Below are 26,543 nucleotides of genomic sequence, written 5' to 3' on the forward strand. Positions count from 1 at the left end.
TGAGCACAATATGGAATAGTTTTGTCATCATTGGCTTTCCCAAAGATCTCTGTAATTCTGAGGGTTTTTCGTCTACTACAGTGGCCTTACTTCGATTTAGAGCTTTCAAAGCCGAATCGCATTTTTCTTTTAATATCAAATAGTCTACATTATACACTCCTGGAAATGGAAAAAAGAACACATTGACACCGGTGTGTCAGACCCACCATACTTGCTCCGGACACTGCGAGAGGGCTGTACAAGCAATGATCACACGCACCGCACAGCGGACACACCAGGAACCGCGGTGTTGGCCGTCGAATGGCGCTAGCTGCGCAGCATTTGTGCACCGCCGCCGTCAGTGACAGCCAGTTTGCCGTGGCATACGGAGCTCCATCGCAGTCTTTAACACTGGTAGCATGCCGCGACAGCGTGGACGTGAATCGTAAGTGCAGTTGACGGACTTTGAGCGAGGGCGTATAGTGGGCATGCGGGAGGCCGGGTGGACGTACCGCCGAATTGCTCAACGCGTGGGGCGTGAGGTCTCCACAGTACATCGATGTTGTCACCAGTGGTCGGCGGAAGGTGCACGTGCCCGTCGACCTGGGACCGGACCGCAGCGACGCACGGATGCACGCCAAGACCGTAGGATCCTACGCAGTGCCGTAGGGGACCGCACCGCCACTTCCCAGCATATTAGGGACACTGTTGCTCCTGGGGTATCGGCGAGGACCATTCGCAACCGTCTCCATGAAGCTGGGCTACGGTCCCGCACACCGTTACGCCGTCTTCCGCTCACGCCCCAACATCGTGCAGCCCGCCTCCAGTGGTGTCGCGACAGGCGTGAATGGAGGGACGAATGGAGACGTGTCGTCTTCAGCGATGAGAGTCGCTTCTGCCTTGGTGCCAATGATGGTCGTATGCGTGTTTGGCGCCGTGCAGGTGAGTGCCACAATCAGGACTGCATACGACCGAGGCACACAGGGCCAACACCCGGCATCATGGTGTGGGGAGCGATCTCCTACACTGGCCGTACACCTCTGGTGATCGTCGAGGGGACACTGAATAGTGCCCGGTACATCCAAACCGTCATCGAACCCATCGTTCTACCATTCCTAGACCGGCAAGGGAACTTGCTGTTCCAACAGGACAATGCACGTCCGCATGTATCCCGTGCCACCCAACGTGCTCTAGAAGGTGTAAGTCAACTACCCTGGCCAGCAAGATCTCCGGATCTGTCCCCCATTGAGCATGTTTGGGACTGGATGAAGCGTCGTCTCACGCGGTCTGCACGTCCAGCACGAACGCTGGTCCAACTGAGGCGCCAGGTGGACATGGCATGGCAAGCCGTTCCACAGGGCTACATCCAGCATCTCTACGATCGCCTCCATGGGAGAATAGCAGCCTGCATTGCTGCGAAAGGTCGATATACACTGTACTAGTGCCGACATTGTGCGTGCTCTGTTGCCTGTGTCTATGTGCCTGTGGTTCTGTCAGTGTGATCATGTGATGTATCTGACCCCAGGAATGTGTCAATAAGGTTTCCCCTTCCTGGGACAATGAATTCACGGTGTTCTTATTTCAATTTCCAGGAGTGTATTTGCGTACTTCCGCCTTCCCTTCCGCAATATTATCTTCGTGATTGTTCCCCTTTTATAGTTTTTCTGTTTGTTTGAAACTTTTCAGCATTGTTTTCTTCTCTCAGTGCTGGTTTGTCATACGTGTCTTTTAGATTTATATATAGGTGCTTCTCTTTTCTCCAAAGACCACTGTAATTCTCCTATATACTACAACTATCTTTCCCCTAGTCATGCATGCTTCTACAACGTTGAATTTGTCATCAAGATATTTTTGGTTTGCAGTTTGTACTTCCTATCAATCTAATTCTTTAGGCGCTTGTATTATTTGCTGCCTGCTTCAATTCCTGCATTTTTATATTTTCTCTTCCCCTCAGTTAAATTCAATATCCCGGTCCTTATTGAAAGTTTTTTGCTGCGACTTGTCTTGTTACTTATTTGAGAGTCTGCTGTATTCACAGTTTCATCTCTCAAGGCTGCTTGTTCATCGTCTGTTCGTTTTCTGTCTTCAATTTTCAGTCGATAGCAGTGGACAAAAAATTCGTATCGATATCGTCTGAGAACTGTCTGAGGCCTCGGTTGAAGCCCTCTATTAGAACCAGCTATTAGTTCAGGGTATGATGCTACAATTCCGTAATTTGAAACTGTCTACAATCTCTGCTTATTTCAGTTTATCCAAATGGCATATACTTAATAAACATTTTTGTAACCATTTTAACTCTTAAAACAGTACAAAATATTTACAGGGAGGAGCAAATAAAAATAGCCCGGAGAACAGAGCCCCAGGGTACAAAGAAACATATCAGAGATAAGAAATACGGCAATAACCTGATTACAGCAGATGTTTAAAGTGACCGCCATTCTTCTCATGGCACTATGGGCCCTAGTCAGCAAATTGCCGAAGGCGGATCGAAGCTGGACTGCTGCAATTACTGCAGTCTCATCTGAAGTATTCCGCTGCAGTTCTTGAAGACTTCGAGCGTTGTTGGTGGACACCTTAGACTTGAGGGCTCTTCACACAAAGTAATCGCACACTGACAGATCAAGTGACTGGGTGGCCAACTGCAGCCACGACCAGACCGACCTCTGTTAGCATATCTGTCAGGCGTGAAGATTGTGTAAATGTGCTCCAAGGTTCGGCTGGCTTCTATGGGCAGTTGCTCCACGTTCGAAGTAACCTGTATGTCTTTTCCTCTTCCGTTAATGTTGCCACAACCAGTCCGGGCCACTTTTATTTGCGGCACGCTGTATAACATATTACGCTCAGGAAACAGGATATGTACTGACTTAAAGTAAATAACTTCTGAATTAATTTGAATAAACTGCACTTACTCAGCCAAAATGACTGGCTGTACTTCTTAATAAGTCTAAAAGTTCTCTAAATTCCAAAAAGTTCTTGACTTATGTGCTGGTGGTGCCGGGGTGCTGTCGACGTACTTTGGTAGCTGATAGATGGTTCTTCACGTCTCAGTAATGATGGAAAAGAGCGCGACGGGAAATTTTGCCCGCCACCGCCATTACGCTTGACGTTGCCGCGCCCAACGTTTCTATCGAGATAAAGCTGGGAAAATGTTACATCCCGCGGCTTGTACTATTGAGAGATGGCTTTTCCATACAAATGATGTAGGCACACCAAATATTGGCGTCGAAGAAACTCAACGAGCACATAAAAAATTTCACCTCAGAGTGTTTGGGCACACAGATGTCCGTCACTGCATCCTTTGCAAACCTATCTGCGAGTCCAATCACTTTTCTTCGCTTGCTCCCCACGTGGCGGTGCGAAGCCGACCAGACAATGCGTAGCTAAAACCCCCAGTGGAACGCCATATTGTTCCCTTTAAATACAATTTGCTCTTTGATATAATCAGTTTATATTTAATAAACAAACACTGTAATAATTTTAAAATCAGTAATAAATAATTTATTCGTTTAGATGATATCAATGAGTACTGAGCTGCTGAATACTCGACAAGTAGGTACCGATCTTTTAAGACTTCAGATAAAATATAAACTTTTTTAAAATAAATGTTCGTTGCACTTTTAGCTGTTAACGTTACAAACTGCGTACAATAAACATTTGAAGTCGGATACTTCGCAAAAGGCCACTGCTCACAGCGCCACAGAAAGCTGCACGTCTTCAATAGGCTGCCAATACAGAAACGGGACGGCAACTGAATGATGCAGACGAGTCGTGTGGTCAAAAGTTCTGCGATTATGCTTCACATCAAATGATGCAAGGATTCGAGTGGACTGATCACCCACTGAGCCGTTTAACCAGCAGCGTGGACAGGGCGTAGCTCTTACTGAAGGCGAGACTGGTGACGTTTTATGGCTCTTTCTTCTACATCTACATGATCAGTATGCTGTGAATGCTCCCACCTTCCCATTTGACAGAAATTCGCATGTCTGCACGCATACGTTTCTGGTTTTCGATTACTCAGGCGCTCCATCGTACCTTGATTTGCCTGCATAATCATCAGAGCTCAGTCCTAAGGAAAATACCTGAGATTACTTGGAACACTGGGTGAAACGTAGCAATCAGCATCGTTGCAATATTACCCGAGTGACTTCAGCTGGACATGGCGTGCTTGAGGAAACCCGTGGATTCTTGTGGACTGGTTTACAGATACCGCTGCCAGCCACACAAATATTTGTTAACAATTAAATTATTTATTTAGCGATACCTCATCACCGTCCTATAATGGAATTACAAAAGCATTTAACATAATTGTATACAGATATTAATGTTCTGTACATGACTGTTGAGATCATCCCGTCGGGTGAGAGAAGGAGAACCTAGCGTGAGGCGGTGTCACTTCGTACATTGGCCTGTTCAAATGGTTCAAAGGGATCTAAGCACTATGAGACTTAACATCTGAGGTCATCAGTCCCCTAGACTTAGAACTACTTAAATCTAACTAACCTATCACACAGAGCCATGCCCGAGGCAGGATTCGAACCTGAGACCGTAGCAGGCGCGCGGTTCCGGACTGAAGCGCCTAGAACCACTCTGTCACGGCGGCAGGCTATTGGTCTGTTGTTCACAAGAAAATTTTTACAAAACAATCATCCACTTTGTTTTTGTAGCGTTGCATTTTTCTTGTGATGTGCTGAGGTGTGGCCGTTTCCATGACTCTCTTGGATTTTTCACCATTCTTCACAAACTTCACAAGAATGACTTTATAAGACGATAATACAAAACATATCCGCAGTGCAAGAAACAAGATGGCGGTCAAAACAAGGCTAGTTTCGATTCGACAACCGATATGTCTTCTGCTTGTCTTGCTGTCGTATCATCGTTGTTGGTTGGCAGCCGGCCGCGGTGGTCTCGCGGTTCTAGGCGCGCAGTCCGGAACCGTGCGACTGCTACGGTCGCAGGTTCGAATCCTGCCTCGGGCATGGATGTGTGTGATGTCCTTAGGTTAGTTAGGTTTAAGTAGTTCTAAGTTCTAGGGGACTAATGACCAAAGCAGTTGAGTCCCATAGTGCTCAGAGCCATTTGAACCATTTTTTTGTTGGTTGGCGTAAAATATTGCGAAATGTGCGACTGTAACAATTTTCTAATACAAATGACAATGCAAAAACTTTTTAGTTTAAGAATTACAAAGATGTTTCTGGGGTCTTTACAACCTTAAGGTCATGTGCTTACTATTTTAAGAGTACTGAACTGAAATTCGAAAAGAAGTGTGAATTTTGCAGCTCCGTCATTCTATTTAGGATCTCGTTTTTTGACTTATGGCCATGGTTGAACATTCCCATTTCTTTCACGACTTTCATTCGCCAGCTCTTTTCCACGCTGCTGAGGTACCATTTCGCCACGACATCACGTGAAATAGCTCGTGGGCAGTTGCTGCTAGACAATTCTGGTGGCATGCTCTGTGCTGCAGAGGCTGGCACAAGGAAGAGCCAGTTAGTGACGCTCTCGCTCCAGACTATCCACATGACCAAGAGTAACACTGAATCAGAAGAACGGAAGAAGTGGTTAAGGTCTATTTTTCCTGAAATGGACTGTTCCACGTCGCTAAACTGCGATAGCCAGAAAGAAACTTGCATGACGTTTCTGGGTACTAAGGACGACATGATCGTGGCAGTGGAATGGACAGCTGAATGAATCACTGGAAGCCGGGTCGACATGTTGCCTCATGACGTTTCTCTGAGACGACAGTAACCAGAAAAGTTTTCAGTGATTTGCCTATGTACAGAGGACAATAAGATCGTCGTCAGATAGGACAGTTGGATACACCAAGGCGAGTTCGGTCGGCAGGTTGCCTCCATCTGTAAGTAAATGAGAAGAATCTGAAGTGTAGCAAATGAAATAGTAATGTGCTTGTGCAGTGCATTTTTCAGTTTGGAGACTGATGCTTTTCTTAAACGAGTGTGCTAAGGTATGGTGAAGTTACCAATTTCTAGCTTTCTAGCATTCTTATTGTCATGTTCATTATATTTCGAAAGGCCAGATCAAGGAACAACAGAGCGCCTTTATCAATACTTTGCATGTATGTTTTGACGTAGTTTTTTTTAAAGAACTAAAAATTCAAATGATGAAATTGTGTGAACTTATATCTATGTATCTGAATTGTAATATTTTAATTATTGCATTATTTATCTCCTGAACATATTTATATGTACAGATGCAAAGTTTTGTATACATAAACTCGTTTAGATGGTAGTTGGGATATTTCGGATTTCTTTGTAACATGGAATGTGTGATGTTAATGTGACTGAGAGAAATCGCTTTTTCTTGCTTAAAAAGTTTCTTAGTTGCGTTTTATGTCTTTTGATTAATTTACCCTAATTTTTCGTGACATTTCTCCAACTTGTTTTAATGACTTTAATATGTTTACTATGATTATCTGTACACTGTGTAATATTACGTCTATGTGTCGTGCGTTGTTATGATTTTTGTGCATTATCATTTTGTTGTGGTGCTTTGAAAATAATTGAATGTCACTTTGCAGAGCGAATGAGGTCAACAGTAAATTTCACTAAGCTACCACGGCAGGTAAACTTGTATTGTGATGATTTTTACTGTTTAAGAAAATTTGTATTTTGTCCACATTTTTAACAGCACTGGTTGCCGATTTTGACAATTCGTTTTCGATATAATATTTCAGTTACGACGAAAGTCTGCTGGGTAACGTAGCAGCATGACAAATACGTTCCCTGCACAGTCTTTTCTTTTTTTTTTGGGGGGGGGGGGGGGGGCGGGCTCGCTGTGATGAAACGGCTCTGTAGAGTCGTTTCATTAGACAGTTCCTTCATTTTTTTCAATTGCGGCTCAAGCGGTTCAAGGCTCTGTAGAGTCGTTTCATAAGACTGTTCCTTCATTTTATTCAATTGCGGATGTGCTTGTTAACATTAACAGGAGGAATGAACAGCGAAACTAAGTGAAATTCTATGCCTATGCGACGTAAAAGGCACGGATTTTGTGGCATTGCATTAATATTTTAATGCATTATATTCCCTTTTTTTGTATCCTGATCCACATGTATCATGCTCACACCTCACTTTCCTTTTTGTATGCGTGAATGTTGGTGAATGAACGCCTTTTAGTATCATTCTGGGTTTATTTTATGGTGGGAGTGGAGTTGGATGTCGTCTGCTGAGAACAGGAAATGTATGTTTCTCGTTACTAGGGGAACACAGGAAGATTAATGCTGTATCCCGCTGTCCGGGCAGAGAGGTTTATCCCTTTTGGCCCGAGGTTTGTTTGTCTCTCAGGTTAGTGGAGGAAGCAAACCCCTCTGGTAGCTTCCGTTGCACCAGGATTTGCGGGAAACTCCGTGGAGAACAGACGCTCTTCGTCTGATTCTTGTTTAAGTATTGATGTAGCCCCTAAGTTAGGGGGGAGATAGAATGTACGTAGAGTTACGTTTTGCCCAAGTCAAATTTCGTTGAAATACTTAAGTTCTTTAGTTTAACCGAAGGGTCATGGGTTCACAGTCGGCCTGTGCACGAGTTCTCAGAATTAGCTAATGATTGTGTTCGATAGTACCTTGCTTTGTTCCTTTGCAACCATGTTGTGGGCAGGATCCACGATGGATGTAATTAGATTGATCTAGCGAACCTACCTCTAGTATGAATGTGAGTGTAATTGAATCTTCGTATGTGTGTGACTTTATTTTTCTGTTCTTCTGTGCCGGCCGGAGTAGCCGAGCGATTTTAGGCGCTACAGTCTGGAACCGCGCGACCGCTTCGGTCGCAGGTTCGAATCGTGCCTCGGGCATGGATGTGTTTGATGTCATTAGGTTAGTTAGGTTAAGTAGTTATAAGTTATAGGGGACTGATTACCTCAGAAGTTAAGTCCCACACTGCTCAGAGCAATTTGAACCATTTGTTCTTCTGTAATTTTTCGAATCTACCTTTCGTGTGCTTTCATCTTAAGTTGTAACTTGTACTTGCGGCTCAAGAGCCTCGTCTTATACTTCTGCTCTGTTATGTGTCTTGTCTCTTCCTGATTTAATTTGTTTTGTGTGCGTTATATTTATAGAATTATCTGATCTTCTTTGTTTAAAGGCCACCTTCTGTAGCGTTTTAGTTCGTTGGGTACCACGTGTGCTTTGGTGATCGGAGACCATCAGCCTTTGTGATTTAACTCTAAACTGTTATGTTTCATTTGCTATTCTGATTTTTATTCGGAATTTTTCATACTTTGTGGCTTGAAAATCTTTTTATTCTTTCGTTGGTCTCATGTTTGATAGACTTTACCACGTGGTCACTCAGTTGGTTTGCACGTTGTTACGCGACTGGCCAATGCGGGTGTTTACTGCTTGGAATTCCACAAATGGCATAAACCTTTCTGCGCAGTAGTGTATGTCAAGAATGTTAGTGTTTTGTTCTTCTCAACCTTTATTTTTCTGTTGTATGAATCCAGTGTGAATAATAGAGCGTGCGCTTTCCCTGTTTCTTCGTGTCTTTTTTCTTTTTGTTCATTCTATATCAAGTCTTCTTACGAGAGCTCACTGATGCAAGGCAGCGTATTTTAATTTATTGATCAGGCACCACGTACTTGTGTTCAAAGGATTTCCTCCATTAATGTAATGTTGTTCGGTAAATAAAAATTGTTTCATAAATAATATTGCCCCCCCCCCCCCCGTACATTATTTATCGTAAGCAAATTTAGTACCTTACTTCTTACATTTAAAAAAAATAATGTTTGACGCTCCGATTCATTAAAAAGTTAATTGGATCTGAGAGTCCCCTTAGTGGCAGTGAAGTGGTTAATTTAAGCATCAGTACAGAATTAAACTTTAGGAAGGACTTGGGCTGGTGACGGCCGTGAAATTAATACTAATATTAGGTCTAGATGCCTTCCAGCACTCAACCATTTTGCTTTCTGATTTGTGAATATGTGTGAGATATTTTTTAGGAGTGAATCAGACAAGGGCAGCACCATGATAATAATAAAACAGGATGAATACAAGCAAAAAACCTTAAAATTCCTGGAAGACAACAACATAACAAAGCTAACCAGTGACCCAACACAAAGATACCAGAAAAACACAATAACACTCCTAAAAAATATCTCACACATATTCACAAATCAGAAAGCAAAATGGTTGAAACAAAAGAACCCCCAAGCACCCACACTGAACAGCCTACTAAAGCTCCACAAGGATGGCATTCCTATACGCCCTGTAGTCAATTTCAGAAGTGCACCCCCATACCACTTAGCCAGAGAAATTCACACATACATACAGAAACATTACATATACACAAATAACAGAAGCATACGCAACACAGAAGAGCTGGTACAGCAAATCAAAGACATCAACATACCCACAACAGCCACACTCACATCATTTGACATCACATCCATGTACACCAATATCCCCACCACTGAAACCATCAACATCATCAGACAACAATTAGAAGAACAAGCCAAAATTCCCGAACCCCACATAAAAGAAATAGCTAGCATCCTAAAACTTATCACACAACAAAACTACTTCTCCTTTGACAATCAGTTTTACTCACAAGAAGATGGGCTTCCAATGGGGTCACCAGTCAGTGGAGTCCTAGCCAACATCTTTCTCAATCACATTGAAAATAAAATATTCGAAACAATAGTTAGACCCAAACAATACCGGATAATGTATTGGTACCGTTATGTAGATGACATCATATGCCTTATAGATGAAACACCAAGTCGCATCCAACAACTTCACAGTGATATAAACAAAGTACACCCAAAAATAAAATTCACCATAGAAACAGAACACGACAAAAGGCTAAACTTCCTTGACCTGACAATATACAGACACAACAACCAACACCAATTCTCCATATTCAGGGAAGCGACCACCACTAGCACAACCATTCACAAAGACTCTAATCATCCGATTACACACAAACTAGCCAGCTTCCAATATATGCTACACAGACTAAACAAAACCCCACTCACTGATAACAACTACAAGAATGAATTGCAGACAATCAGACAAATAGCAGTGGAGAATGGATATGACACAAACACTATAGATAAACTAAACCACAAAATTAAAGCAAAACTAAAAAGGACACCCAACACACAAAATCAAAAACAAAAGCCTCAACCTACAAACACACAGAACCCACCAATGAACACACATGGACAGGAAACACCCACAATGACAAACAGATGGTTCACTCTCACCTATAACAACAAAACAGTACACAGAATAGGCAACATACTCAAAAAACAAGGGATAAAAATAGCCTACAGGACAGACAACTCAACACAGAAAAAAACTAAGGACAACCAACACAAGCACAGACAAACACAACACATCTGGTATTTACCAATTAACATGCCAGGATTGCAAAGCAGTTTACATAGGACAGACAACCAGAAACTTTAATACCAGATATACAGAACACAAAAGAGCATTAAAAGGTAACAGCTGTCATTCCACATTTGCTGAACACCTCATGGAAAAGAAACATAGCCCAACAAACATCAACACGGATTTGAAAATTCTCAAATGCAGCAACAGCCCCTCACAAAAACTGATAATCGAAGAAATCTACCAGATACAAAAAGCCATAGTAGAAGGCAAACAAATAATAAATGAATACACAGCTCTCTGCAATGGCACTCTGTTCTCTGCCCTCAAAGAATTAACAGACAAAACCAACCTATAGAGATCTGAAACCCCCTCCCCCAAACACCAGAAAAAAAAGATCCTGAAACCTAAAATCTCTCTCTCCCTCCCTTTCTCCCTCCCTCTCTTTTCTCTCTCTGTCTTCCCCTTTTACATACACACACACACACACACACACACACACACACACACACACACACACACAAAGAAATATCTCAGTCACCTCTGAAAGGTTCAAAACAGCTGCCAGGAACACCTTCAACTGTTCCACTGTCAGCCATCTTGTTTTTACACCTCCAGCTGTTCCACTGCCAGCCATGTTTTGTTTTTATAGCTGATAAACAGTGAAACAGTGAGTGACAGTGACAGTGGCAGTGGCAACTCAATATTCAGTGTTTGACAGTGATGAAGACGAAAAAAGAGTAAGTGAAACACCATGTAAATAGACACTCACACACGCACACACACACACACACACACACACACACACACACACAGAATCAAATAATTTCAGGCATAATAATAACATAGTTCTTCAAATCGAAATTTTGGCTTAAACAATTTATCTACTTTAAGGTATAAGCGGTTGCAGATGACAAACTGTCGGTCATTGTAGAAACACAAGACGTCAGAAAAACCACACCATGTGGTAAAAAGGTATGGATTTTTATAATTTATGTGTTTTTTAAATATCTATAATTACATTTTTTAAAAACTAATAGCTACATGTATACAAAACAACAAAGAACGTTCTTTATCTTTAACAGATGGAAAATAAAAGCCCACTGAGGATGCTGCAACTGCAGTGAAACATGTTTGGGTTATAAAACAAAACTGTGTTTTGCTAAAGGCGGACCCTATCCATAACATATATATATATATATATATATATATATATATAATTGTGTACACAGAAAGAGAATTTAGCTGCAGATTTATAAAACCAAATATAGACTATAACTGTGGTAAGAAAACAGGTGAATTGAAGGACATGGTATGGTAGTATAGTTTCCCTTCAGTGCTGATTGTTGGTTTAAAGGGAGTTTCTGTCAGTTTTGCAAATTATTAATCTGTCTAGTGACAAGTAACTGTTTATGCGTTAATTACTTCTGGAGCCACAGCACTGAACAACTACAAGAGCAGGCGAACAGCGCCATCACGTGAAAGAAAAATCGTTAAAAGTTGGTTACAGCTAATATTTACTGGACTATTTACTATTATGTCAGCAAATGTAGTATCCCACTATTCGTCCTGAATCGGTTTTCTCTACAAAAATTTGTGGGAGGAGTTGCTGGCCCAGTGTTATTGTATGTATTTTTGATTTGGCATAGATCTGTCTGGTGATTGAGGTAGGTTTGAATGGTATATGTATATAGCTGGAGAATGCTATAGGAGGCAAAAGTGGCTAATAGTTAAATCATGAAATAAAGTGATTACATTTAAATAAAAACAGCCTACACAATAAAACGACTTTCCCCAACAAAGACGAGATCATCAGTATGAGGGGTACACAACCACAACGACTGCGAGATATATATATCGCAGTCTACATTTTCATTTCTCTCTCTCTCTCTAACCACGACATATATATATATATATATATATATATATATATATATATATATATATATATATATATATATATATATATATATATATATCGCAGTCGTCGTGGTTGTGTACACCTCAAAATGGAAAGGGAGACTTAATACTTGTTGGTTTGTTGGAGATTCCAGTCTCCATGTCTTCACAGTCCAGTGATTCTGACAAGTGCTATTTTGGTGCTGACTTCTTACATCAATTTGCTGTTGGTTGGATGTGGAATAGAGGGAATGTTTGCCAGCAGAGTAAGTCTGGTTGAAGGCTCCGGAGATGTAGCTGTTGATGAAACGCTTGCTGTTACTGACGATGGTGCGACTGCTGCTTCTGTTATTGGCGATGGTACTGCTGCTACAACAGTTGATGGTGCTGTAGACTGTTCATATAGTTCTGTCCTAGGTGTAGCAGTACAGTTGCAAGATGGCCCAGCGTATATCCAAAATGTTTCGTTAACCATTTTGTGACCAAGGCCGTCTGCATTAACGTGTAGATAGTAGTCGTTGTGGTTGTGGCAGGTAGTGAGTGTGTACTCCTCATACTGATGATCTCGTCACCTTTGTATGATCCACTCCAAGGAATAGTCTTTTTTTCTCGAGGAAAGTTATTTATCTGTGTAGACTGTTTTTATTTTGATGTAATCACTTTATTTCATGATTTAACTGTTAGCTACTCTCGCCTCTTTTGACATTTTCCAGCTATCTGGTTATAAAAAGAATATCAAAAGTTACAGCAGCTTCAACAGTATACAAGTAATAAAATAAGAATTCCACATTCATAAAAATTCCTCACCTCTTTTACTTGCAACTGAGAGGTGTGAAAATTTTGATGTTATTTATTGTTTCCTCTCGAAGCTATTGTAACTTTTGATATTGTTTTTACTACCTAAGCACTATGAGACTTAACATCTGAGGTCATCAGCCCCCTAGACTTAGAACTTCTTAAATCTAACTAACCTAAGGATATCACACACAGCCATGCCCGAAGCAGTAATCGAACCTGCGACCGTAGCAGGCGCCCGGTTCCGGACTGAAGCGCCTAGAACCGCTCTGTCACGGCTGCCGGCTATTGGTTTGTTGTTCACAAGAAAATTTTTATAAAACAATCATCCAATTTGTTTTTGTAGCGTTGCATTCTTCTTGTGATGTGCTGAGGTGTGGCCGTTTCCATGACTCTCTTGGATTTTTCACCATTCTTCACAAACTTCACAAGAATGACTTTATAAGACGATAATACAAAACATATCCGCAGTGCAAGAAACAAGATGGTGGTCAAAACAAGGCTAGTTTCGAATCGACAACCGATATGTCTTCTGCTTGTCTTGCTGTCGCATCACTGATGTTGGTTGGCGTCCGGGGAGAGAGGTTTATCCCTTTTGGTCCGATGTTTGTTTGTCTCTCAGGTTGGTGGAGGAAGCAAACCCCTCTGGTAGCTTCCGTTGCATCAGGATTTGCGGGAAACTCCGTGGAGAACAGACGCTCTTCGTCTGATTCTTGGTTAAGTACGGATGTAGCCCTTAAGTTAGGGGGGGAGATAGAATGTACGTAGAGTCGCGTTTTGCTCAAGTCAAATTTCGTTGAAATACTTAAGTTCTTTACTTTAACTGAAGCGTCATGGTTTCACAGTCGGCCTGTGCACGAGTTTTCAGAAATAGCTAATGATTGTGTTCGACAGTACCTTGCTTTGTTCCTTTGCAACCATATTGTGGGCAGGATCCACGATGGACGTAATTAGATTGATCTAGCGAACCTACCTCTAGTGTGAATGTGAGTGTAATTGAATCTTCGTATGTGTGTGACTTTATTTTTCTGTTCTTCTGTGCCGGCCGGGGTAGCCGAGCGGTTCTAGGTGCTACAGTCTGGAACCTCGCGACCGCTTCGGTCGCAGGTTCGAATCCTGCCTCGGGCATGGATGTGTTTGATGTCCTTAGGTTAGTTAGGTTAAGTAGTTCTACGTTATAGGGGACTGATGACCTCAGAAGTTTAGTCCCATAGTTCTCAGAGCCATTTGAACCATTTGTTCTTCCGTAATTTTTCGAATCTACCTTTCGTGTGCTTTCATCGTAAATTGTAACTTGCACTTGCGGCTCAAGAGCCTCGTCTTATACTTCTGCTCTGTAATGTGTCTTGTCTCTTGCTGATTTAATCTGTTTTGTGTGCGTTATATTTATAGAATTATCTGATCTTCTTTGTTTAAAAGGCACCTTTTGCAACGGTTTAGTTCGTTGATCGGAGACCATCAGCCTTTGTGACTTAACTCTAAACTGTTCTGTATAATTTGCTATTCTGATTTTTATTAGGAAATTTTCATAGTTTGTGGCTTGAAAATCTTTTTATTCTTTCGTTGGTCTCCTGTTTGATAGATTTTACCACGTGGTCACTCAGTTGGTTTGCACGTTGTTACGCGACTGGCCATTGCGGGTGTTTACTGCTTGGAATTCCTCAAATGGCATAAACCTTTCTGCGCAATAGTGTATGTCAGGAGTGGTAGTGTTTTGTTCTTCTCAACCTTTATTTTTGAGTTGTATGAAACCAGTGTGAATAATAGTGTGCGCGCCTTCCCTGTTTCTTCGTGTCTTTTTTTTTTTCTTTTTCTTCATTCCATATCAAGTCTTCTTACGAGAGCTCAGTGATGCAAGGCAGCGTAATTTAATTTATTGATCAGGCACCACGTACTTGTGTTCAAAGGACTTCCTCCATTAATGTAATGTTGTTCTGTAAACAAAAATTGTTTCATAAATAATATTGTGCCCCCCCCCCTCCCCGTATATTAATTATCTTAAGCAAATTTAGTACCTTACTTCTTACATTTAAAAAAATTAATGTTTGACGCTCTGCTTCAGTAAAAAGTTAATTGGATCTGAGAGTCCCCTTAAGGGTAGTGAAGTGGTTAATTTATGCATCAGTACAGAACTAAACTTTAGGAAGGACTTGGGCTGGTGACGGCCGTGAAATTAATACTAATATTAGGTCTAGATGCCTTCCAGCACTCAGTGAGGAATTGTCGATGGAACTAGGGCTTTATTACCGCTGGCTCCGAAGTATTCTAAAGTGCTGAAATGAGCCATCAGAAACTTATGGATTGCCCAACATACAGACTGGTCAAAATTTTGAACCAAATTACTATTGCTTACGACTGACACTCGTAAATCTAACCATATCTGCATCTCTTAACTATGGACAGACCGAGGTGAAATTTCAGTGTCTGTAGGCTACTCATTTTACCGTTTCTCAGAGCTGCGCCGAAGTCAAGAAGTAAATGGATCACAAAAATAGAGCGACTTATAATAGGTGTGGTTCGTATAACAACTGGCCGCAGAGGGCAGAGCTACTACACTTCTCAAACGTGTGGATTACCGTCAACACTGTATCAGGTAATTGCTTTTCTCAAGAAAACCATGGAAAATTGGAAAACATATATATTTAATTGTGTACACAGAAAGAGAGATTAGCTGCAGGTTTATAAAACCAAATATAGACTATAACTGCGGTAAGAAAACAGGTGAATTGAATGATATGGTATGGTAGTATAGTTTCCCTTCAGTGCTGACTGTTGGTTTAAAAGGAGTTTCTGTCAGTTTTGCAAATTATTAATCTGTCTAGTGACAAGTAACTGTTTATGCGTTAATTTCTTCTGGAGCCACAGCACTGAACAACTACAAGAGCAGGCGAACAGCGCCATCACGTGAAAGAAAAATCGTTAAAAGTTGGTTACAGCTAATATTTACTGGACTATTTACTATTATTTCAGCAAATGTAGTATCCCACTATTTGTCCTAAATAGGTTTTCTCTTCAAAAATTTGTGGGAGGAGTTGCTGGCCCAGTGTTATTGTATGTATTTTTGATTTGGCATAGATCTGTCTGGTGATTGAGGTAGGTTTGAATGGTATATGTATATAGCTGGAGAATGCTATAGGAGGCAAAAGTGGCTAATAGTTAAATCATGAAATAAAGTGATTACATTTAAATAAAAACAGCCTACACAATAAAACGACTTTCCCCAACAAAGACGAGATCATCAGTATGAGGGGTACACAACCACAACGACTGCGAGATATATATATCGCAGTCTACATTTTCATTTCTCTCTCTCTCTCTAACCACGATATATATATATATATATATATATATATATATATATATATATATATATATATATATATATATCGCAGTCGTCGTGGTTGTGTACACCTCAAAATGGAAAGGGAGACTTAATACTTGTTGGTTTGTTGGAGATTCCAGTCTCCATGTCTTCACAGTCCAGTGATTCTGACAAGTGCTATTTTGGTGCTGACTTCTTACATCAATTTGCTGTTGGTTGGATGTGGAATAGAGGGAATGTTTGCCAGCAGAGTAAGTCTGGTTGAAGGCTCCGGAGATGTAGCTGTTGATGAAACGCTTGCTGTTACTGACGATGGTGCGACTGCTGCTTCTGTTATTGGCGATGGTACTGCTGCTACAACAGTTGATGGTGCTGTAGACTGTTCATATAGTTCTGTCCTAGGTGTAGCAGTACAGTTGCAAGATGGCCCAGCGTATATCCAAAATGTTTCGTTAACCATTTTGTGACCAAGGCCGTCTGCATTAACGTGTAGATAGTAGTCGTTGTGGTTGTGGCAGGTAGTGAGTGTGTACTCCTCATACTGATGCTCTCGTCACCTTTGTATGATCCACTCCAAGGAATAGTCTTTTTTTCTCGAGGAAAGTTATTTATCTGTGTAGACTGTTTTTATTTTGATGTAATCACTTTATTTCATGATTTAACTGTTAGCTACTCTCGCTTCTTTTGACATTTTCCAGCTATCTGGTTATAAAAAGAATATCAAAAGTTACAGCAGCTTCAACAGTAAACAAGTAATAAAATAAGAATTCCATATTCATAAAAATTCCTCACCTCTTTTATTTGAAACTGAGAGGTGTGAAAATTTTGAAGTTATTTATTGTTTCCTCTCGAAGCTATTGTAACTTTTGATATTTTTTTTACTAACTGGCTCCTTGAAAATCCCTGAGGGGATGAAATTAGCTAAAAGTTAATTATTGAAATAAAGTTCTTACTTCAAAAGAAAATACCCTATGCTGGAAAATTCTTTCTTCAAGATAATCACAGTGGCTGTGGATCCACATGTAAAACAGAATTGGATTTTAACCACAGAAGGTGAAGAAGGGCTCTCGAAATGAATCTAACTTTAAATCAGTGTCATGCATGCTGATGCAACAACAGAGATATTCATTACTAGCTCTTATCCACAGCCGAAGTCGCATATCAGTGGTTTTATTGTGATGGTGAGTAAGTAAGCTACTGTACTTGCAATAACATCCGCTACTCTCATGTGTATGCCTGTTCAAGTAAGCACAGCTCGTGATATGCGCCCCGCTCTCGTTCCTCCCAAGCTGTCCCAAGGCAGGAAGTGTTGACACGTGGAGCGTCGCTGCCGAGCAGTGCGGGCAGAGGGGAATGGGCAGCAACGTGCCTCTATGCAACGTGCTATTGAACTAGCTACACATTATATATCGTGTACAATATGCAACAAATAGTGTGGCAGTATGGAGTGTACACATTAAATATTATATAAGCATTGTGTATCAAGTGGAACATATCACTCATTTAACACATTTCCACAAATACACTCCTGGAAATTGAAATAAGAACACCGTGAATTCATTGTCCCAGGAATGGGAAACTTTATTGACACATTCCTGGGGTCAGATACATCACATGATCACACTGACAGAACCACAGGCACATACACACAGGCAACAGAGCATGCACAATGTCGGCACTAGTACAGTGTATATCCACCTTTCGCAGCAATGCAGGCTGCTATTCTCCCATGGAGACGCTGGATGTAGTCCTGTGGAACGGCTAGCCATGCCATTTCCACCTGGCGCCACAGTTGGACCAGCGTTCGTGCTGGACGTTCAGACCGCGTGAGACGACGCTTCATCCAGTCCCAAACATGCTCAATGGGGGACAGATCCGGAGATCTTGCTGGCCAGGGTAGTTGACTTACACCTTCTAGAGCACGTTGGGTGGTACGGGATACATGCGGACGTGCATTGTCCTGTTGGAACAGCAAGTTCCCTTGCCGTTCTAGGAAACCCGGCCTCCCGCATGCTCACTATACGCCCTCGCTCAAAGTCCGTCAACTGCACATACGGTTCACGTCCACGCTGACGCGGCATACTACCAGTGTTAAAGACTGCGATGGAGCTCCGTATGCCACGACAAACTGGCTGACACTGACGGCGGCGGTGCACAAATGCCGCGCAGCTAGCGCCATTCGACGGCCAACACCGCGGTTCCTGGTGTGTCCGCTGTGCCGTGCGTGTGATCATTGCTTGTACAGCCCTCTCGCAGTGTCCGGAGCAAGTATGGTGGGTCTGACACACCGGTGTCAATGTGTTCTTTATTCTATTTCCAGGAGTGTATGATACAGATCAAAAGTCAAGGCATAAATAGCTTTTTTAAGAGTAAATACTTTTCTCTAATTCACGTAATAGTCTTCAAACTCTGTACTACACTATTTCTAAAGTAGCCTATGTTCTTCTGCAGGGTTGAAGCTATCTGCATACAAAATTCCATCGAAATCTGTTCAGCGCATTAACCGTTAAAACCTAACAGTTAGAATTACTTTCGCATTCTCAGTAGTAGTATAGGTAAAATATTCTATTACGATATCTTTTTTTCCATGGTCTGCTTTTTGTGAAATAAATCTTATTCAGTGCTCCAAGCCTACACCCAAATAATTTACCCTCGATATGTTGGCGAAAATAGATGTTTAATTCCGGAGGTACGTATAAAACATCATCCGAAATTGTGCTAAACGCATTCTCTGAAAATTATTTCGAGAATTTAGTTCATGAGCCCACGAGAATAGTAAACGGTTGTGAAAATACACTTGAACTTTAGCAAAAAATAATCCTGAGTTAACAACGAGCATCAAAACCGATTCAGGGATTAGTGAACACAGGGTTGTCGTAGCGAGATTAAATATTGTAATCCCTAAATCCTCGAAAAATAAGCGAAAAATATACCTATTCAAAAAAGCAGATACAAACTCACTTGACAACTTCCTGGGAGACAATCTCCACTCATTCCAAATTAATAATATAAGTGTAGACCAGATGTGGCTTAAATTCAAAGAAATAGTATCGTCAGAAATTGAGAGATTTATACCAAATAAATTAACAAACGACGGAGCTGATCCTGCTTGGTACACAAAACGGGTTAGAACACTTTTGCAGAAACAACAAAAGTAGCATGCCCAATTTAAACAGACGCAAAATCACCAAGATTGGCGATCTTTTACAGAAGCTCGAAATTCAATGCGAGACGCTTATATCAGTTTCCAAAACGAAACTTTGTCTAGAAACCTAGCAGAAAATTCAAAGAGATTCTGGTCGTATGTCAAGTATGTAAGAAACAATCAATGCCTTCTCTGGGCGACAGCAATGGAAGACAGTGCTGCCAAAGCAGAGTTACTAAACACAGCCTTCCGAAATGCCTTCACAAAAGAAAACGAAGTAAATATTCCAGAATTCGAATCTAGAACAGCTGCCAATATGAGTAACGTAGAAGTAAATATCTTGTGAGTAGTGAAGCAACTTAAATCACTTAATACAAGCAAGTCTTCTGGTCCTGACTGTATACCAATTACGTTCGTTTCGGAGTATGCTGATGCATTAGCTTCATACTTAACAATCATATACAACCGTTCACTCGACGAAGGATCCGTACCCAAAGACTGGAAAGTTGCACAGGTCACACCACTATTCAAGAAAGGTAGTAGGAGTAATCCACTAATTTACAGGCCCATATCGTTAACGTAGATATGCAACAGGATTTTGGAACATATATTATGTTCGAACATTATGAATTACCTCGAAGAAAACTGTCTATTGACTCACAGTCGACATGGGTTTAAAAAACATCGTTCCTCTGAAACACAACTAGATCTTTATTCACATGAAGTGTTGAGTGCTATTGAAGAAGAATTTCAGATAGATTCTGCATTTCTGGATTTCCGGAAGGCTTGTGACACTGTACCACACAAGCCGCTCGTAGTGAAATTGCGTGCTTATGGAATATCGTCTCAGTTATGTGACTGGATTTGTGATTTCCTGTCAGAGAGGTCACAGTTCGTAGTAATTCAGGCAATGTCATCTAGTAAAACAGAAGTGACTTCGGGCGTTCCCCAAGGTAGTGTTATAGGCACTTTGCTGTTCCTTATCTATATAAACGATTTGGAAGACAATCTGAGCAGCAGTCTTCGGCTGTTAACACATGACGCTGTCGTTTATCGACTAATAAAATCATCAGAACATCAAAACAAACTGCACAACGATTTAGAAGAAATATCGGAATGGTGCAAAAATTGGCACTTGACCCTAAATTACGAAACGTGTGAGGTAATCCCCATGAGTGCTAAAAGGAACTTGTTAAACTTCGGTTACACGATAAATCAGACTAATCTAAAAGCCGTGAATTCAACTAAATACCTAGGTATTACAATTACGAACAACTTAAATTGGAAAGAACACATAGAAAATGTTGTGGGGAAGGCTAACCAAAGGCTGCGTTTTATTGGCAGGACACTTACAAAATGTAACAGACCCAATACTGCTACGCGGAGTGGGATCCTTTCCAGATAAGACTGAGGGAGTACATCGAAAAAGTTCAAAGAAAGGCAACACGTTTTGTATTATCGCAAAATATGGGAGAGATTGTCACAGAAATGATACAGGATTTGGGCTGGACATCATTAAAAGTAAGGCGTTTTTCGTTGAGACGGAAACTTGTCACGAAATTCCAATCACCAACTTTCTACTCCGAATATGAAAATATTTTGTTAACACCGACTTACAAATGGAGGAACGATAACCACGATAAAATAAGGGAAATCAGAGCTCCTACGCCGCGCGGGATTAGCTGAGCGGTCTGGGGCGCTGCAGTCATGGACTGGCTAGTCCCGGTGGAGGTTCGAGTCCTCCTTCGGGCATGGGTGTGTGTGTTTGTCCTTAGGATAATTTAAGTTAAGTAGTGTGCAAGCTTAGGGACTGATGACCTTAGCAGTTAAGTCCCATAAGGTTTCATACACATATGAACATTTTTAGAGCTCGTACGGAAAGAAACAGGTGTTCATTCTTTCCGCGCGCTGTACGAGATTGGAATAATAGAGAATTGTGAAGGTGGTTCGATGAACCGCCTACCAGACACTTAAGTGTGATTTGCAGAGTATCCATGTAGATGTAAATGTAAATACCTTTGAAAGCCCCATAAAGAGATTAGTATGTTCAGACAGGCAAATCGACAGAAAACTTTAAATCACTGTAACTTTTTTTCGTGATCCGGTTTTAATGAAACGGTGTCCCAAGTTACGCTCAATTTATGTGCGAAAACCCATGAAAATTTGTCTAGTAATTTTGGAGAAGCATGTTGAAACAGACGGACACGACAACTTTACAGGTTCATTATTAATGTAGAGTAAATAAGTGTATTCTACAAAATCTGTACCTGATAGCTAAGGAAATTCAAACAGTATTTAAATGTGGAGGCTTTCATGGCCGTTGTCACTAAAGTTAAAACCTTCTGGGTTGTTTAGAAGGAAATATGACGTTGCCTAACAACCCAGAAGATTTTAACTTTAGGTTATAAGTTGATGAGAAGGTTCCCAGAGTTTTACAGACATATCAATAAGTAAAACATAGGTTAGCTGCCACCTGAGAAAGGGAAACATTCGTTATGTATGTCGCGCCTATTCCTGCAGCAGTAAGATCCGAATGCATTCGTGACCTGGGGGGCGACGTGCTGGAAACAATGTACAGTACGAGCAACGCTCTTTGCCTCCAACAGCTTGAAAGGCCGACCCACCTCCAAATCGAATTCACGATGAATACCTGAGTTGAAAATTCGCTACGAGACTCCGGCAAACATTGCCTGGCGTCCGAATACGCAGTGAAATTCAAAACAGTAGTCCTTTCGGCGGATGGTAATTTCCAAGTACGTAAGCATATGTAAAATAGATACAACGGGCAGGTGAGACGCGGCATGCAGCCTGGGGCGCAGCCGGGGACAGCGGCGGTCAGCCAGCACGTGCGAGCGCGCACGTGAGAGACACCGACCGACTCGCCTCCATATTTTTAGGACATCAGACGCGTTCGCGGACGCGTGACTGTTACGCGGACCCCGGCCCGTGTTCGGCTGTCTGCTTTCCTCAGTTAAATATACAGCACTGACTAGTGGAACTACCTGGAAAGTTACCAGTGCCACGCAAGGGGTTTGTTAAGTTACGATGAGTCATATCGCTCTGTGAAAGATGCTCACACGTTGCGTTATTTCATTTTTTTTTCGTTCTCGCTACATTTTATTGTACGGTGTTGCAAAACTATTTGTTCAAAATAACATGGAAGCTTGAGAAATCCAAAGTAATCATATCTGGTATACTGGTGACAGCTGATTGACAGCCGTGAAATAGTGTGACCTTTTCGTCTCTCTTACGCATTTCTTACATGCAGCTACTTTCAAAAGGTAGATAAATACACTGAGATACTACCAGCAAACAGCGACGTTGCGGGAGCCTCCATTGACACTGAGCAGTGCGTTCTCCCGCTTTCAGCTATAGTCGAAAAATTCTAAAGGACAATTCAGTTATCACAATTACTGTCGGATTGGGGAGGGTTCCAGCAAGTACTACATTCGACTTTGGTTCAAAAATGGCTCTGAGCATTATGGGACCTAACATCTGAGGTCATCAGTACCCTAGAACTTAGAACTACTTAAACCTAACTAACCTAAGGACATCACACACATTCATTCCCGAGGCAGGATTCGAACCTGCGACCGTAGCGGTCGCGCAGTTCCAGACAGCGCCTAGAACCGCTCGGCCACACTGGCCTGGCCCTGGAGATCCTAGGTACACTCGCGGCTATTGGCGGGGAATTTTCTTCATTCCTATGCCTCCAGCACTGCCCCAGATCCACACAGCGTGCAAGCAAAGTAGTACCGGGGACGTTCCCCGGCGGTAAAAGGCGGGCGGGATCATGGGCTCGCCACTCTCTCCCTCCTACGGCCGTGGCAAATAGAGGAAGTACTTCACTTACAGTCAGGCGAACAGCTCAGTTACATGATCGCGCCTAGTGAAAACCATGTGACATGAGGAGCAGGCACTGGTATTTCCAGAATAACTCCACCACAAGAAGGTCGTAGGATTATTCGACTTGCTCTGACGATTGGACGGATGACATCAGCTTAAGTGCGAGGAGATGTTAGAACAGGCAGAGTGTCACCATGACCTATAGTGCACAGATTACCGGATGACTGGGACGAGATGTCGAGTTGCTGTGCGTCGTTTACAGTTGACAACATGGTATAGACAACAGACTTCCATGGTGAGGAACCAAAGTCAACTGGAACATCGAGTTTCATTCTGTGGTGGTCACCAACGAGTCTTACTGCCGTTTGTAGCGGTCATATCGACTCCAACGTGTCCGTAGACGACTTCGTGAAAGGTAACAAGAAAAAGCGATTCTCGAGTCCCGAATCCCTCCAATCCTTGGAATCATGTTGTGGGGAACTGTTAGATATAATAACACGATCAATTTGGTAATTGTTGAAAGGAGGCTGATTGCTCGCCAGTACGTGGCATGATCGTTATCCTTCTTATCACATCCCTAATGACCTGAGTACCAGATGGCACTTTACAGCAGGATAATGTACGACTCCACACTGTAGTTCACTCTACAAACGTCTAGTAGACTGATTTGTCACCCATAAGCATATCTAGAATGAAATGGGAGAATTTTTTTGGAAATTTGTGGTAAGTTCCTATGGGACCAAACTGCTCAGGTCATCGGTCTATACTTAAACTAACTTACGCTATGGACAACACACACACCCATTCCCAAGGGATGACTCGAACCTCCTACAGGGGGAGCCGCGTTAATCGTGGCAAGTCGCCTTAAATAGCACTGCTACCCCGCGCGGCAATGAAATGGAAATATTTATACCGCCAATCAGTCACCAGTCACTTATTTTAATGACTTTACACAACATATTTTCAAAGTACGGCACGAAACTGCTCGAGATGGCAATCGGAGTGTGTTTTATTTCATGTAATAACGAATATGAGTGTATTTGTGCCTATAGGGATCACACGCCGCACTAATGTTGATGATGGACCTTGGTTCCAAATGAAAGGCAAACTTAGTCACTTGCTACCCGTTATGTGAGGAGTGAATGTTTTGGGTATAAACAGGAAACTTTCGTTTTGGTGGCTTTTGGTTGGAATATTTATTTGCAATTACTCACAATAATACATCAATGTACCAGGGGGTAACCCTTGACAGAACTCTGTTTTTCAGAGAGCAACTAACAAAAATAGCGGAAAACAGAAAACAAGAAACAACATCCAGAATGAGAGTTTCAAGAAACAACATATTTGAAAGCTAAATGGCATAACATAGGGAGCATCGGCATCCACATTACATTATTCTGTCATGGTTCTTGTCTTCTCAACCACTAAATATTATGCCCAGTTTGACTAAGCCGTCCATATGCACAACTGTTAAATGTCCAACTAAATAAGATGACGATAATGATTGCTGGTGTTATCATATCAATGCCTACAGAATGGCTGCCAGTACTAAGGCATATTCCGATGCTTTAACTTTCTTTTTTTTCTTTTTTTGAGTCATCAGTCTTCTGGCTGGTTTGATCCGACGCGCCACAAATTCCTGTCCTATGTCGACCTCTTCATTTCAGTGTAGCACTTGCAAACTATGTCCTCAATTATTTGCTAAGTGTATTAAAATCTCTGCGTATCTCTGTCTTCCTCTACAGTTTCTGCTCTCTACAGCTCCATCTAGTAGCACGGAAGTAATTTACTGATGTCTTAAAATATGTCCCATCATCCTCCCCTTCTCCTTGTCAGTGTTTTCCACATATTCCTTTACTCTCCGATTCTGCGCAGAACCTCCTCATTCCTTACCTTATCAGTCCACCTAATTTTCAACATTCTCCAGTAGCACGATGTCTCAAATGCTTTGATTCTCCTCTATTCCGTTCTTCCCACAGTCCATGTTTCACTACCACACAATGCTGTGCACCAAATGTACATTCTCAGAAATCTCTTCCCGAAATTAAGGCTTATGTATGATACTAATAGACTTATCTTGGCCAGGAATCCCATTTTTGCCACTGCTAGTCTGCTTCTGATGTCCTCCTTCCTCAGTCCGTCATTGGTTATTTTGCTGTCTAGATAGCAGAATTCTTTAACTTCATCTACTTAGTGACCATCAATCCTGATGTTAAGTTTCTCGCCGTTCTCATTTCTGCTACTTCTCACTGCTTTCGTCTTTCAGCGATTTACTCTCATTCCATATTGTGTACTCACTAGACTGTTGATTCAAGTCGGCACGTCATGTAATTCTCCACTTTCACCCAGGAAAAGAATTTCATTAGTGAGTCGTACGATTGATATCTTTTCACCTTGAATTTCAGTCCCACTCCTGAACCTTTCTTTTATTTCCATTATTGCTTCTTCGATGTATAGACTGAACGCAAGGGGCGAAAAATTACGTCCCTGACTAACACCCCGTTTAATCCGAGCATTTCGTTCTTGGTGGTTCACTTTTATTATTCCTTCTTGACTCTTGTACATATTATATTGTACCCGCCTCTTTCTGTAACATACCCCTATTTACCTCAGAATTTCGAACGTCTTGTACCATTTTACATTTTCTAACGCTTTTTCCAGGTCGACCAAACGTGTCTTGATTTTTCTTCAGTCTTGCTTCCATTATCAACTGCAATGTCAGAATTGCCTCTTTGGTGTCTTTACCATTCCTAAAGACAAACTGATCGTCATCCAACACAGCCTAATTTTCTTTTCCGTTCTTCTGTATATTATTCTTGTCAGCAACTTTGATGCATGAGCTGTTAAGCGGATTGTGCGATAATTCTCGCACTTTTCAGCTCTTGCAGTCTTCGGAATTGTTCGGATGATATTTTTCCGAAAGTCAGGTGGTATGTCGCCAGACTCATACGTTCTACACACCAATGTGAATAGTTGTTTCGTTGCCACTTCCCCCAGTGATTTTAGAAATTCTGATGAAATGTTATCTAATCCTTCTTCCTTCTCCTCTTAAATTCTGATTTTAATACTGGATTCTCTAACTCTTCTAAATCGACTACTGTTTCTTCTTCTATCACGTTACGCAAATCGTCGCCCTCTTAGAGGACTTCAATGTACTATTTCCACCTATCTCATCTCTCCTCTGCATTCCCATTGCACTCTTAATGTTACAACGC

Source organism: Schistocerca gregaria, chromosome X (genome assembly GCF_023897955.1).
Source record: "Schistocerca gregaria isolate iqSchGreg1 chromosome X, iqSchGreg1.2, whole genome shotgun sequence".
NCBI lineage: Eukaryota > Metazoa > Arthropoda > Insecta > Orthoptera > Acrididae > Schistocerca > Schistocerca gregaria.